This window comes from Nelusetta ayraudi, unplaced genomic scaffold (assembly GCF_046127955.1).
Source record: "Nelusetta ayraudi isolate G7.1 ecotype Tasmania unplaced genomic scaffold, CSIRO-AGI_Nayr_v1 ptg000146l, whole genome shotgun sequence".
Lineage (NCBI taxonomy): Eukaryota > Metazoa > Chordata > Actinopteri > Tetraodontiformes > Monacanthidae > Nelusetta > Nelusetta ayraudi.
Window position 1 is genome coordinate 839,885 of NW_027466196.1, and position 15,289 is coordinate 855,173.

Genomic DNA, 15,289 nt, shown 5'->3' on the forward strand with positions numbered 1-15,289 from the left:
TGTTACTCAATACCAATCTAAACTTCCTCAACATGCAGGAGGCCAATAATAACCTGACAATATTTCATCCTGGAAAAAACTTTGTTGCTATGTGTGTGTGTGTGTGTGTGTGTGTGTGTGTGTGTGTGTGTACACTAGCAGTCAAAAGTGTGTATGGACACATACTTCTGATTGAATGATATTTCATCACTATTGACATTGCAGATTGTCACTCAAGACATCAAAACTATGAATGAACACACGTGGAAAATGTATTCAACAAAAAAGTGAAATAACTCAAACAAGTTTTATATTTGAGATGATCTATAACAGCCACCCTTCATATAAAATATATGTAGCATCACATATTTATGAAATTAACTTTTTTTTTTCTTTTGCCACATTAATCCACATATCTTGGTCATGTATTTGATGTTTTCAGTGTGGATCTACATTGTAGAAAGTAGTCAAGATAAAGAAGAAACAGGTGTGTCCAAACTTTTGATTGTATTCTGAATATTTAATGTATGCTGTATATTTAGCTAAAAATGTTGCTTTGAGACTTTCAGGGGGTCTCATAGGTTAATAGAATAGACTTTATGAAATTCATGTTGTTACAGCAACGACAGTAGAAACACAAGACAGCAATTTTTTGTGTTGCCAATAGCAGCTACACCATCAACAACAAAATATAACAATAAAAAAGTAACTAATAAATAGGATCAGATTGCATAAGATATTTCACACAATGCCTCTCTGTCGTTCAGTTATTGTCCCATGGAGGGGCTTCAACACGGAGGGGTTTCCCTGAGGAGAGGAAAGCTCTTGCTGGATGAGGGTCCCGATGCTCCCGGTAAAAACGTGCTTTGGGAAAGTCCCAACTTTGTACTTTTGGAAGCTGGGAAACAACAACTCTGCGCAGGTGACGCATCTATCAATCCGTCCATCCATCCATCCATTCATCCATCCACCGAGTCGCCTTTTGTTTAACCCCAACCTCGAAGAGCCCAACAAAGGGGGACTTTGAAGCGACGCCGCAGTTGTTTTAAATGAGAGATTGAAACTCCGACTCAAAAAAATAGTGTTTGATTATAAAGTTTCTTTTTCCTGCTGCAGCGCTTTGTTTGAGGAGCGCCGCTCGCTCACTCTGTAATCAGCCAGGCGGCCTCAGCAAATCCTCCTCACTAAAGCCACATGAATGAGGCCGTTCGTGATGTAAATTATCGCAATTGTCCATAAATCATGTCATATGGTGAGGCCTGCAGAGGCCACTCTCTCTCTTTCTTCAGGATCCCTCAAACCAGCCACTTTTTGAAGTTTGTTTTCCGTCGTCGTCGTCATTGCTCTTTTTTACATGTTTTTCTTTTTTTTGTTATTTAGATTTTTATTCATGTTTTAAAGAAACAAAGGGAAAAAAAGTGCAGGTTCATAATGCATAAGTTGTTTTGCTTGTGTGCATACATCCATGACATGTCATAAAAACAAAATTACACTTTGCAAACGAAACCTGAGAGTCCAAATAATAAGAAATCTGAAGCAGAAAATGAAAGGCACCAAGTGCTGCGTTCACCTTCTGTTCTTCCTTGTAATATCTCCAAAACACTTCCAGTGAGCTCATCGGCCATCGTCTTCCTCTTCGCCCTTCAATCTACTGAGCATCGCAGCTCCGCAGGACGCCGTCTCCACCGCAGCGTCCAACCAGCTCCCTCACCCTGGGGGTCACATTCACCTTCCACTTTCTTAAGAGTTCTCTAGAGGCAGTGGTCAGCCCACCCTCATCACACAAAGTGTTTCTTTCTTTTTACATGTTGTGACTTCATCCTGTCTGTCAGGACTTTGAGTGTGTGTGTGTGAGTGTGTGTGTGTGTGTGTGTGTGTGTGTGTGTGTGTGTGTGTGGGGTGCGGGGGGGGCAAAAAAGCAAATAGAATTTCCTGAATTCATAGGAGGATCACGACCGTGATTTTAAAATACATATATCTATATCTATATAGATAGATATATAAATATGTATATATACATATGTGTGTGTGTGTGCGTGTGTTTTAAAATCCCTTCAAAACTAAAAAGGTAAACTGACTGCCCAATCATTTCAATCATTTCCTGCTAGACTTGTCAGAAAGTGTTCCAGCGGTTTTTTCATTTTGTGGAATAAATCTGAGTGGCGACTTCATGATGAGGAAATAAATTATGTGGTTCTCCACTGAGACTCCGCTGGTCCAGAGGGTCACGGCGACGTGGTCTTTCTCCATGTGTGGCCAAGTGTGTGTGTGTGTGTGTGTGTGTGTGTGAGAGTGTGTGAGTGTGTGACGCTCGGCTCCTCCGCAGTGCGATGCTGCACTCGCTGCAGGTTGTGTGGAAGCCATGTTCCTTTGTTGCGAGGCTCCAGGATTTACACAAAGCCGGCCAGCTTCTTAACCATTCTAATCAGCCTGTCACACACCACTACCTCCCTGTCAGAGGACTGTCTGCTACCACTTACTCAGAAATGCAACAAATTTACTTATAATTACTCGAAATTGTGTAGCGCTTGTAAACACTCGCGCTCTGACAGTTCATTTGTTTGGTTTGATTGCTCGCGGACTATTTACGGCCTCGCGTGCAGTTTCCGTGTGTCATCTGGATCCTGCAGTCGGGACCAAAAGTGGCTGCGATTGGTCGGCCGCGCTGCCTTTGGTTTATTTACTCACTGAGGTCGAGGTAAATGTGGCAGTAATTGACATGCATTCAGGCTTAAAGATGGCAATCCCCCACTCGGGGGGGTTGGTGGGGTGGCTGGGCGTGGCCCACAGCGCTGCGGTGGTGCTGTCGGAGACGAGTCATTACCTCGTTAACCGTGCCATCCTATTGGCTGGGCTCCTCGCGGCTCAGAGTGGAAGCAGCAGCACCTCCACCAGGATCATCTTCAGCTCCTCCAAAGATGTCGTGGTGCTGCGGCGGACACTGAGGTCTCACTCTGACTCTGGAATCTTTTCTCCCAGTTTGTTCCCGGTTCAGAGAGAGAAATCCATCCAATCATCCATTCTCAACACCCGCTTCCTTCCTGCAAGCCGCAAAAATCCGCCTCCAGCCGTCTGATGCACATGCCAAAGCAGCAGGTGGCGGTGTCACCAACAGCGGGACCGTTTTAGCCAATCACAAGGCTGAGCAGAAAAATGACAATGGCGAAGCGAAGCAGAGTGGATTCTTTGGTGTGGACTGACAGCTAGGTGGCGTTACTGCTCACAGGAACACACAAATACAAAATCAGTAAAACAGACACACAAACAGACACACAAACAGGGTTCCTCACGCTTGTCTTTGAACCCGGACAGAAGCCAGCAGACGCACGGAGAACCTGCAAACTACACACAGAAAGCTCCCAAGAACTGGGAATCAAACCCGCAACTGTTTTGCAGCGAGGCAACAGTGCCGACCACTGCACCACTGGGTCACCCCCATGAGAATTCAAACTCAGTCTAACTGAAAATCCTGAGTGACGTCGCTGGACTGTAACTTCTCCAGCTTCTCAGCTTCAAATCCAACAAAGGCACACAAGAGTGGAGAACATCTCTCCGAACCTTCACAACCTCAGTGTTGGGCACCAGACAGGAGTTTCCAAACAGAAAAAATTTAATTTTTACATATCATTTTTTTTTCATAGTTGGAGAGATGAGAAGAAGACCCTACAAAATGAACACCGTCCAGAAACCACAATTGAGTTTGTAGTTCAAGGGGTTTTTTTTGGTTTGTCTTTTTTAGGTCCAACAAAATTCGTGACAACTTAAATATTTAGATTCATAATCAAATTCCCAACAGATACAATATACACACCAACAAGCAGCAGTCAGAGAGGGAGAGTGTGTGTGAGGAAGAGAGAGCAGGTGAGGTCAGCACAGGTGGAGCAGCCTGGAGAATGGTGGGGGGGGGTGAAGGGACTTAGCTGAGGGAGCGTGACCTTTGACCAAGATCCAGGAAGGGTTTGGTTGCTTCCAAACAGGTAACTGTCTGCCTGTTCCATGGAGTTCGATCCTCTTCCTCCTTAACCCACCCTCCCCCCCAGCTCACTCCAGTTATTTGTCTTTTTTTCTTAATCCCAGTCCAGCTCTCTTCTCCTTCTCTTCCTTCTCACCTTCCATTGCTTCTGCTTCCTCTGCTTTGTTTGAAGTTCCCTCCCTGTTTCAGCTCAGGTGTCTCTGATTTTCTAAACTTCCCTGCTCCTCCTCCTTCTGTGATGTCACTTCCTAGTTACACCTCTTCCTGTTTTCCTGCCATGCTGCAATTCCAATCATTTGTTGACCAGGCATTAGAGAAAGAAGCGGCCTCACCAGCTCTGCGTCCACCACCAGATCACAATGCAACTCAATGCAATGACGGACAAAACACAGATGAAGGACAGGAAGTGAGGAGCAGCAAAGGGAGGAAAATACAAACGGAAAATTCTTGCTTGCTGCTGCAGTGAAAACCTCCTGCTGATGCTGAAGGACAAGGTGTCACTGGCAGCGTCTCCATCGCCGTCAGAACCGAGCAACACCTACACATGGCAATAAAAACTCAGGTCTCAGGCTGTGTTTCAATGCAGGACTTGAATTGACTTGAATTGACCAGAGCCACATTTTGTTGCCAAGCCTTTGGTTCTGCTGGTGATTCAAAGCATCGACTGGTTGCAGAACCTCAGAGGTGGGAGGTGACAAAGTCCAAACTCTTCCAACTCGTCGATTCTTCAGGTATCTGTACTGGCTGTTGAGTCAGTACTTTGCTGAAGTATCTGTACAATGGCCTCAGTACAGAGTGTGAATGCTTTTGCCACCTCTCAGGCTCACTCTCAGGCTGTTAGCAGAGAGGGCGGAGCCAGCGGCTGCTGAGCGTCTCCTGAGAACCTGCGGCGCTGCCTCGCACCATTTCAGCTCCACAAACACGCAACCATGTTTTCCTGATAAAAGAGCTGATAGCAGCAGCGGCAGCAGCCAGCTGGCTCTGCTAGGTGAGAACAGTGTATCAATGTTTTAAATGAGCACTTGAATCCAGCCAGGCTCTGTCTGTCTGTTTGCTGTCATCATCACAGCCGCCAGTCAGCCGTCCTGCAGTGATCTCTGCACTCCACGCTGCCCCCCCCCCCCAACCTGATTGGCTATTATCTCAACCAACCAATGTTCTATGTCAGGCCGTTTGACTGCATAACTACCCCGCTAATATTCCAACGGAAGTGCTCGGAGGTCAGGAGGCTCTCAGCCGCTTGACCCCGGGTGGGGGAGGGGCGGGGGAGTATAGGAGGGTAAGGGGGGCGGGGGGGTGGGGGGGGGTGGGCGGGGGGGGGTTGGGTCCAGAGTCAAAGAGCGGCACATGACAGTGAAAGAGGCCTAATGATTTAGACCATTAGAGCAGCGCTTCTCAAGCGGCGGCACAGCAATGATAGAAACAGCGGCCCACTTTCTATCACGCCTGCTACGCAAGTGAATGATTGAGATGATCGAATTGAACTGTGTTTTGTCATGCAAAATACATAAACACCGTGAGATTTACCACCAGAAACACACACTTAGCAGTCAGCAGTCTGCACTCATGCTTCTGATTGAATGGTTTGTTTTCCATTTTCATGGCTGTTGACATTGCAGATTGTCACTCAAGGCATCCAAACGATGAACATGTATGGAATATGGATTCAACAAAAAAAAAGTGTGAAATAACTCAAACCAGTTTTATATCTTAGACTATCTAGAACATCCACCCTTCTGATAGAATATATACAACAGCACATGTTTAGGTATTGAACTTTTTTTTTTTTTTCTTTTGCCACACTAATCCACATGTGTTGCTGATATATTTGATGTCTTCAGTCGCGGATCTCCAGCGTAGAAAGCGGTCGAGATAAAGAAGAACCAGCTGAGTCCAAACCTCTGACTGCTAACGGACTTATTTTCAAAACCCCTTTGAAAGAAAAAAGGTTGGGACTGCCAACGAAGCGACGCGACCCAATCAAAAACTGCCCGGCGACCCACTCTTGGGTCGTGACCCACCAGTTGAGAAACGCTGATTTAGATGGTATCTGTTACAACAACGGCCCCTGGAGGAAGCCGATCTCTGCAGGGCCAATCTGGCTGCGGGAGGAAAAGCAGAGGTTCCAGAATAAACCCCACTTGTTTCAGGTGGGGGGTGTAATGGGTGGGGGGGGGGGCACGGCCTCGCCAGCACAGCACGTCACTGAAATTCCCAGAATAATCACAGACAGATGAGGGGGTTGCGGCTCGGCAGGACGCAGTGGTTTGGGAGGAAGTCCAGGAAATGTTCTGACTGTCATCCTCAGTCACCTGTTTGCTTGTTTGTTTGTTTGTTTGTTTGTTTGCAAGAGTGACTCCAGCCCTTAGTCGTCCCCCTCCAGGCCTCCGGGGGGGGGGTATTATGGGCACTAAGGAGCTGGTTAAGGCACTTGTTGATGCGTGGAGGAGCTGCAGCCGCCCTCCAACACGCCAGTAAACACTGGATTTCTGCAACAGCAACACAATCCTCTGACCTTTAAGGGCTTTTCAAGAGCAATTTCCCTCCCGCTGCCGCTGCCGCTGCTGCCGCTGCCGCATGTAAACACAGTAATTGTACTTGGGGCGGCTCCCAGTGCCAGCCACGTGGAACTCTTTTTTTTTTTTTTTTTTTTTTTTTTTTCCACGTCAGCCACAATGAAAATCGGCGCAGCAACGATAACTGTTATGACAGCAGAATAGAAGTCAGGCTTCTTCTGGATTCTGGCTGCTAATGCCGCGGCGCCGATGCACTCGCGGCGGCCGCAGCCAGACTCACTTCAAGCCGACGGTGGGAGCTCGCGAGGCGTCGTGACGGCCGCTGGCAGGCAGCGGGATGCAGAAATCTAATCTAGCGATGCGGTTCAAAGCCATGTGATTGTTCTTTTGTAGTCGGAACCAAGGACTGATGGAGCGCTGGAAATATACTAATCCAAAGGGGGAGGGGGGGCAACCTTTACACTGGTGGGCCACAGTGGGTTCTACAGTGTGTCAGAGGGGGGGGTGGCAGAGCAGCAGCAGATGGATGGAGTGTTGTGGTGAGCCTCCTCATAGGAGGAAACAATGCATCATGGGATATCATGGAGGAAACATGTTGCTGGAATGTCAATGGAAAATGAAGCAAAGCAACGTTGCAACCAAACCAGTGTCTTTGAAGCCCCACCAGGGGGTTTAGCTCTTAGAACCATCCAGAACCACCAGGGGGTTTAGCTCTTAGAACCACCCAGAACAATCCAGAACCTCCTAGAACTATCCAGAACCACCTAGAACCATCCAGAACCACCCAGAACCACCAGGGTGTTCAGCTCTTTATTGAAATACAGCTATTTTATGACCAACTCACCATTAATATCATTTCTTCAAGTTTGGCGGGCCGCATTATAAATCTTAACGGGCCGCTTATGGCCCCCCGGGCCGTAGTTTGCCCGTGCCTGTATTAAGATAAACCAATCCCCATAAAGAAGAGAACAAGATGAGGGGGAAGCTGGCAAGTTGAAAGTGAAAACCTGACATGATGGTTGAAACCTCCTGATGAAAGCGGTCGTGTGCGTGCAGCAGTGATACCAGGCTCTCAGTGTCTAACGGTCCTGGTAGTTCCTAGTGGGTCCTGGTGGGTCATGGTTGGGTCCTCGTGGGTCCTAGTGGGTCCTAGTGGGTCCTATTGGGTCCTGGTGGGTTCCTAGTGGGTCCCGGTGGGTATTGGTGGGTCATGGTGGGTCCTAGTGGGTTCCTATGGGTTCTGGTGGGCTGAGTTCATCACGCTCTGCTCTCTCACCTGTAGCACCGCCACCGCCGCCACCTCCTCCTCCACTGCCTCGGAGGAAAATGTCCGTAATAACACATCAAGCGGCCGGGCTGTATTTACGCTGGTCCCACTAAACAGAGAGCCTCCAAAAATAACGGCTCAACTTCCCCGGCAGATGTTTGGGGAGTTAAATGTGTTGCATCTGTTTGTGAGCGACTGTGTTTACGGAGCGCTGGGGTGCAAAGTGCACATCATGGATGTTTATGTGAAGAGGCCTCTGATGGTGAAATGACAGTTTGAAATACTTCATTCATGTATTCATGTATTATTACTGCTTTCTCTCTCTCTCTCTCTCTCTCTCTCTCTCTCTCTCTCTCTCTCTCTCTCTCTCTCTCTCTCTCTCTCTCTCTCTCTCTCTCTCTCCCACCCCCCGGTATCAGTACCGATAACCAAGGCTGGTGACGGTATGGGTTCCCCACACAGGTCTCAGCATCGGTGCTTCAGCCCCAGGTTGGATTAATATTCTGGCTGCAACAATTCTTTCATCATTCATCCAGAATCTTTAAACAGATTCCACAGATGTTGTCTTACTTGTAGCAGATCCCCCCCCCCCCCCCCCCACCACCACCACCTTTTCAAACAGCAGAGGGAGCCTGGCCGTGCTCTCACACTCACATTAATAACCCTCCCAGTTGGGTGGGCTCGCACCTCACGCGTGACACTCATTTCCTTGATCGGTGTCAAAAATTAACGGCAAAGTGTTGTTTTCCAGCTCCGGCGTCCGGGCCTGCCAGAGGTTAAGGAAACACGGCGCCTCAGAACAGAACCGGGCCTCTGTGTTTGTCTTGAAACGGACGCGCGACGTTTGCTTGCACTTCTCAGAGCTGTCGGAACATTCGGCTTCACGCTGAGGTAACGCGCCGCTCTCGCCCTCACATTACCCAAGCGCTGCCCAGACGTAAAAAACAAAAAACAAAAAAAAACCTCCTTGTGCTTCTACATCACTGGTTCTCAACTGGTTGTAGAGTCTCAGTCTCAGGACGCACTGGTTTTCCCTGCCATGAAGTCACAAAGACACAAATTAATACCACAGAGATAAAAACACGAGGCCACTTTCAATCATCTCAAGAAATGATTGAAATCATTGATTTGAATTGTAGCTCCTGCAAAATAAATGTCCAACATTCTCTCTCTCTCTCTCTCTCTCAATATATGAATATATTAAAAAAAAAAATGTATATATTTATATATTTACATACGTACATATTTTTATTTATTTTCAAATCCCATTTGAAAAAGCAAAAATAGAAACTGCCCACGAAAGTGCAACCCAGCAATCAGCTCAAAACACACACACACACACACACACACACACACACACACACACACACACACACACACACACACAATAAAGGTTTTAGCAGACGTCGAGTGGAGTGAAGTTTTTCATCGGAGCAGTTCATCCACAAACAGAGAGCAGCAATGCAAAGTGTCTGCCACCTTTCATCACTGCCACAAAACCTGGCAACCCGAGCGTCTTTGTGAGCAGATGAGTCTGGGTGGAGGAGGAACGTCAATGACTTCACCTCCTCTGCTGGCGGAGGAATCACTGCTGTATTATTGCTCTGGACAGTGCTGGGAGGGAGGCTGGAGGGAGGCTGGGAGGCTGGGAGGGATGCTGGGAGGGAGGCTGGAGGGAGGCTGGGAGGGAGGCTGGGAGTGAGGCTGGGAGGGAGGCTGGAGGGAGGATGGGAGGGAGGCTGGGAGGGAGGCTGGAGTGAGGCTGGGAGGGAAGCTGGGAGGGAGGCTGGAGGGAAGCTGGGAGGGAGGCTGGGAGTGAGGCTGGGAGGGAGGCTGGAGGGAGGCTGGGAGGGAGGCTGGAGTGAGGCTGGGAGGGAAGCTGGGAGGGAGGCTGGAGGGAAGCTGGGAGGGAGGCTGGGAGGGAGGCTGGAGGGAAGCTGGGAGGGAGGCTGGGAGTGAGGCTGGGAGGGAGGCTGGAGGGAAGCTGGGAGGGAGGCTGGGAGTGAGGCTGGGAGGGAGGCTGGAGGGAGGCTGGAGGGAGGCTGGGAGGCAGCGTCGCTCTTTAAAACACAGCACTGGAGCATCGCGCAGCTCACCGGCCCACACAAATGCAAAGAGAAATTCCATTGGAATTAAGACACGTCTCACATGGCAGGTTTGTGCCGACCACTGGGGACTCCCCACTCACCAGCACAGAGAGAGAGAGAGAGAGAGAGAGAGAGAGAGAGAGAGAGAGAGAGAGAGAGAGAGAGAGAGAGAGAGGCGGCCATGGATGCAGTTAGATTGTAACACTCTGCAGGCTGTGTTTTCACTGCACTGACGTCTAAATTGTGATCCCACTTGGCCTTAGCAGGCAGACCTGCTGCACTGGAGCAGGCCAGGAGGAAGCAGGGGGAGTGTGGGGGGCTAAAGTGTGACCTGCAAACTGGGGGCTCTGCATTTATATACTTTGTCTACGGCTGCGTTTCCACGACAGTTTTTCTCAAAGTAAAAGCCATATTTCTAAATTTCAACAATTATTATTTAAAAATGTGTGGCAACAACCAAGCAGTGTGTGAAATACAAGGAGGTCCGGGAGAACACACACACACACACACACACACACACACACACACACACACACACACACACACGCGTGAATATATTTAAAAAAAAATATGTATATATTTATATATTTATATATTTACATACGCACATATTTTTATTTATTTTCAAATCCCATTTGAAAAAGCAAAAATAGAAACTGCCCACGAAAGTGCAACCCAGCAATCAGCTCAAAACACACACACACACACACACACACACACACGCACACACACACACACACCCGACCCCTGAAAACATCAAAGCAACATTTTAAGGCTGCCTCATGTTTTCAGTATGCTAAATAAATGTACATTCAGTCCATTATGGTCACTGAAATGTATTTAAGATCACCCTGTCTAATATTACATTTTTAGAATCTTTTTGTTTTGTGTGTGTTTTGGTCTGCAGACTGTGTCACTGCATCCGTGGAATATTGCCAGCTTGATCTCACAGAAGCTTCCTTCCATTCTCTCCGTGGCAGATTTGGTTAACACGTATTCTTTTTCCAAGAACAAACAGAAAAGTCGTGCTGGCATTTTCATTTTAGAAAGAAAGAAAAAAAAAATTTTCACCCCAAAAGAATTTTTAAAACACAATTTAATTGAATTTTTTGCCTCACAACAGCCACAGCCTCAGACTTTAATTCAATTTCCTGCAACATCAACATCTTTGTGTTCACGTCTGCAGGGGGTTGAACCACTTTCACCTCCAGCAGCTCACTCTCTCACTCACTGAGTGAGAGAGTGAGAGAACTAGTGAACGAGTGAGTGAGAGAGTGAGAGAGTGAAAACGATTCCGGCAAGACAAATGATGGGATTGTTTCGTTTGCCGATGTCGGAGCACTTGGTGTTCTTGTGTTAACAATTATCCAACAATAACAACTCACCATGACGCTAAGCAGGGTGGAAACAGGGTCGTGACCTTTGGCAGTGGCACAGCTACATTGCAACCCCCCTCCCCCTCCCTACACACACACTCACACGTACGTGTCCTTCTCCTGCACACACACACACACACACACACACACACACACACACACACACACACACACACACACACACACACACACACACACACACACACACAGATCTGAGGGAGTGATATTAGGAATTAGACATAGAGCTATAGATATAGATATAGATATAGATGTAGAGATGGGAATGTCTTTCTCCACCGGTGAACTTCAGCAGTGTTGTTGTGGCAGGTTGTGCAGATGTGTGATTCAGCTCAGGTTAAAAGCACTGGAAATGAGCCTCATCCTGGATGAAGGTCTTCATTCACACGACTCCCCCCGTTTGTCTAATCAGCCCTCCACTGCACCGCGCAGAGTGAACTGACCCATCACTGCTGGAGGCCGTGATGTTGCTGCAGCGATGGGCATGTAAGTAAGACCTTCAGACAAAGAGAAGACAGAGCTTTGAAGGCAGCGTGAAGGTGTGCTGAGACCTTCACGCTGCCTTCAGTGAGACTGAACAGTTGCACATCAAACAAAGCGCTGCTCCACTCAGCAGTCTGGGTCCGAGGCTCCGCTGCTGCAATCCACTCAAACAGTCGCTGCTCGTTAGTTCACATAGACTCCATCTAGTGGCAAAGAACCGAGGCTGCCGATGGCTTGCACAGTAGAGGAACATCTCAAAACATTAGAATAACATGGAAAAAGTCCAGTATTTTTTTTTATTTTTTTTTTATGTGTCATTAAATTCATGCAATTGGCATGAACACCATCGGTTGCTGGCGAACCCCTGCACCACCTGCATTTTGTTTAGGTTTTCTGTTTGCTAATATGTTTGTGATTTAGTTATTTACTGGTGGCTGTGGAAAATATTATGAACGCACAAAAAAATATTGTGAATGCTCCAAAATAAAGGAACCTGATCTGAATGGGAGGTTTTCTACATATGATAGATTGTTTCCTCCTATGAGGTGGCCTCACCACAACACTGCATCCATCTGCTGCTGCTGCTCCGCTACCCCCCCACCCCCCCCACCCCCCGGCACACTGTAGACAGTTTGACCACCACCTGGTCTAAAATAATCATTTCACTTATTAAAATAACTTACAAATAAAATCCTGAATTTTTTTTTTCACTGTATTCTAATTTTCTTAGATGTAGCTGCAGTGGAGCCACAGCAGGAATCAGGAGAGCAGTGACAGACTGCAGGCGAGCTTACGACCCGTTTGCAGAGCCTCAGCCAGTGACGTTCATGCAGCTCCGGCTGGGGGTTCTATATTCTCCCCCACTGGATGCTGCACTGGATGCTGCACTGGATCCCAGACGAGGAGAAGCGGGGGGGGGGGGGGGGGAGGGAGGGGGAAACAGCACAGAAGCCTCGACGTTGCAAGAGGAGAGAGGAAGACAGCACCACGTCGCTTTTCCACAGTAACTGTATTGCAAAAAGTAAACAAGGCCGACAATCATATCATTCAACGACAATATGTTTGCTCCTCGCCGTCTCGCCAGGTCTCCCAGTCTTTAAAAAAAGTGAGCTCCAACAGAATCGTCTAAATACAGAAAAATATAGATTCAGGTCGAAAAGGATTGTAAATACTTACTAGTACTGCAATTAACAGTAAGGGAAGACGGCTACAACAGGTATCATTCACTGTCTGGGGGGAGGTGGGGGGTCGGGGGTCGGGGGGGTTAACAGGATGGACAGAAAAAAACCAAAAAAAACCAATAAAAGCAACACGCAAAAAAAAAATCAAAAAAACAAAAAAAAAACCAAAAGAAGCTGAAGGTGACCTTGATGGGAGAGCCAATGGTTGTGTATTGCGCACGATGGCGTCTGCTGCCGGAGCTCGTTGAACCTCTGTGATGATGGCGCCATGGAGTCCTTGTTCCTTTTCATATTAGCAATAAAAAATAATCATAATAATAATAATAACATTCCAAAGTTGAAATGCTGGCCAAGATATGACGAGTAACATTAACATTGAGTGAATCATGACGAGATGGCAATCTTAAAAAATAATAATAACAACAATAATAATATCGTAAAAATCAAGAACGCTAAGAAGATTCTAGTGTCGAGTGTCTGCGCCCGAAGCCACGCAGGCCGATTCACCTTCCCGCAAAACCAAGAGGAAGATGAGAGGGACAACACTTGCCTGCTCAGTCACTTCACAAGTTGGTGACATATTCCAAAACAAACAAACAAACAAACAAACAAACAAAAAACTCTTAAGAATTGTACAAGTATAAAAAAGCTACAAACATTAATAAATTACATCACCGACACATAAACACTTCACAAGGTGCTAGTAAAATAATTCTGAAACCTTTCAGGATACTAGAACTTGAACAAGAGGCTGGTCATAGAAACTTTAGGTCTTATTTTGTCTTTTTTTTTTCCGTTTGTTTTTTCTTATAAAGAAAGAAAGAAAGAAAGAAAGAAAAAAAGCATTTTACACCATTTTTCTCTCTCAAAGCTTCGTCTCTACAATACATGTAGCGTTGTGTATGTAAGGCCATATGACAAGTAAATGAATCCATCTTCAGTTGCTTTCCAGGCATCAACACCTTCTTCAAAGGAACACAGGAGGAAGGAAACGGTCGGAAAAGAGGAAAAACTGCCAAAAAGTAAAAAAATGTAAAAAAAAATTACGACTTTACCGTATGTAATGTATAAATAAAATGTATATATATATATGTATATATATACATATATATATACACGTATGTATGCATGTATATTCATTTATTTCTTAATGTGTTTGTAATTGGCAAAGCGGGTGGCACCTGCAGAATGGATGACTGTGGGAGGGGCTACAGGGAGTCTGGTGTGGTGTGACAGGCTGTATGTACAAAGCTACATTCTATAGACTGCGCTGCGCCAAAGCCACGGTGGAAACCAACGCAGGTGTGAAGACTGTGTTGCTGCTGCTGCCTGGGAAAGCAAAGGAAGAGAGAAAGTATCCCCATGTAACTGCAGAGCCCACCAGCACGAGGGGCGGGGCTTATCGTCAGCTGACCGGTCGGGCGGCGGCGGTGGCAGCGGCGTTAGTGAGACGTCCCGCTGTTGCGTACTGATGATTGTGCTCGACGGTCGCTCCTACAGTGGCAACACAGACGAGCGGACGCGGCGAGTCGCTGGAGAAGGTCAACAGCTCGAGTCGCTGGAGTCAAGACGCCGAGCGTCAGGCCAACGATAAGCTGCACGTCTGTGGAGGTTCTCAGTCCTGGGCTTCTTGGAGCAGAAGGGCTCAGGGAGGACTACTGGACTGGTTCTGGTGATCCTCTTCCATGAAGAAGTTGCTGTGATGGACCTGAAGCTGCTGTGATGGAGCTGAAGCTGCTGTGATGGAGCTGAAGCTCCTGCTGTGATGGACCTGAAGTTGCTGTGATGGAGCTGAAGCTACAGTGATGGAGCTGAAGCTGCTGTGATGGAGCTGAAGCTACAGTGATGGAGCTGAAGCTGCTGTGATGGAGCTGAAGCTCCTGTGATGGAGCTGAAGCTGCTGTGATGGAGCTGAAGCTGCTGTGATGGAGCTGAAGCTCCTGCTGTGATGGAGCTGAAGCTGCTGTGATGGAGCTGAAGCTCCTGCTGTGATGGAGCTGAAGCTCCTGCTGTGATGGAGCTGAAGCTCCAGTGATGGAGCTGAAGCTGCTGCTATGATGGCGCTGAAGCTACAGTGATGGAGCTGAAGCTGCTGCTGTGATGGAGCTGAAGCTGCTGTGATGGACCTTCTTTCAAGAAGATCAGAAGAACCAGTCCAGCCCAGTCCAGTCCAGTCCAGTAGCCCTCACTTCGCCCTTCTACGACAAGTTGCATCCGTGTAGCAGGAATCAAGATGTGACCCCCCCACCCGTCCCACCCACTCCCAGCTCCCCTAATCCCGCCCACCCCCCCACACCAAGCCCCTGACCTAAGCACACATGCAACTGAATACATGCAAGGGATACTTTCAACAAGTCTTGGAATGACTGCAATGTTCCTCCACCTCATGTCTCGGCGACCCCTGATAAA

The 15,289-nt window shown here is 47.5% G+C and overlaps 2 protein-coding genes and 2 long non-coding RNA genes across 8 annotated transcripts in view; 2 read left to right on the plus strand and 2 right to left on the minus strand.

The window, feature by feature from the left end:
• LOC142879789 (uncharacterized) overlaps positions 1-7,333 on the minus strand; it is a 143,081-nt gene extending 135,748 nt beyond the window's left edge. Inside the window, exon 1 of the long non-coding RNA XR_012925349.1 lies at positions 7,155-7,333. This is a non-coding gene — a long non-coding RNA (uncharacterized LOC142879789). The remainder of the gene's footprint in view (positions 1-7,154) is intronic.
• Positions 1-15,289, plus strand: part of hdac11 (histone deacetylase 11) — a 400,302-nt gene that overhangs the window by 149,143 nt on the left and 235,870 nt on the right. The gene's annotated exons all lie outside the window — the stretch shown is intronic.
• barx1 (BARX homeobox 1) overlaps positions 1-15,289 on the plus strand; it is a 214,368-nt gene that overhangs the window by 37,695 nt on the left and 161,384 nt on the right. The window lies entirely within an intron of this gene.
• On the minus strand, positions 12,690-15,123 carry LOC142879831 (uncharacterized). Its single transcript, XR_012925352.1, has 2 exons — positions 15,007-15,123; positions 12,690-14,877 (listed from the first exon to the last, which is right to left on the minus strand). It is a non-coding gene; the product is annotated as an uncharacterized LOC142879831 (long non-coding RNA).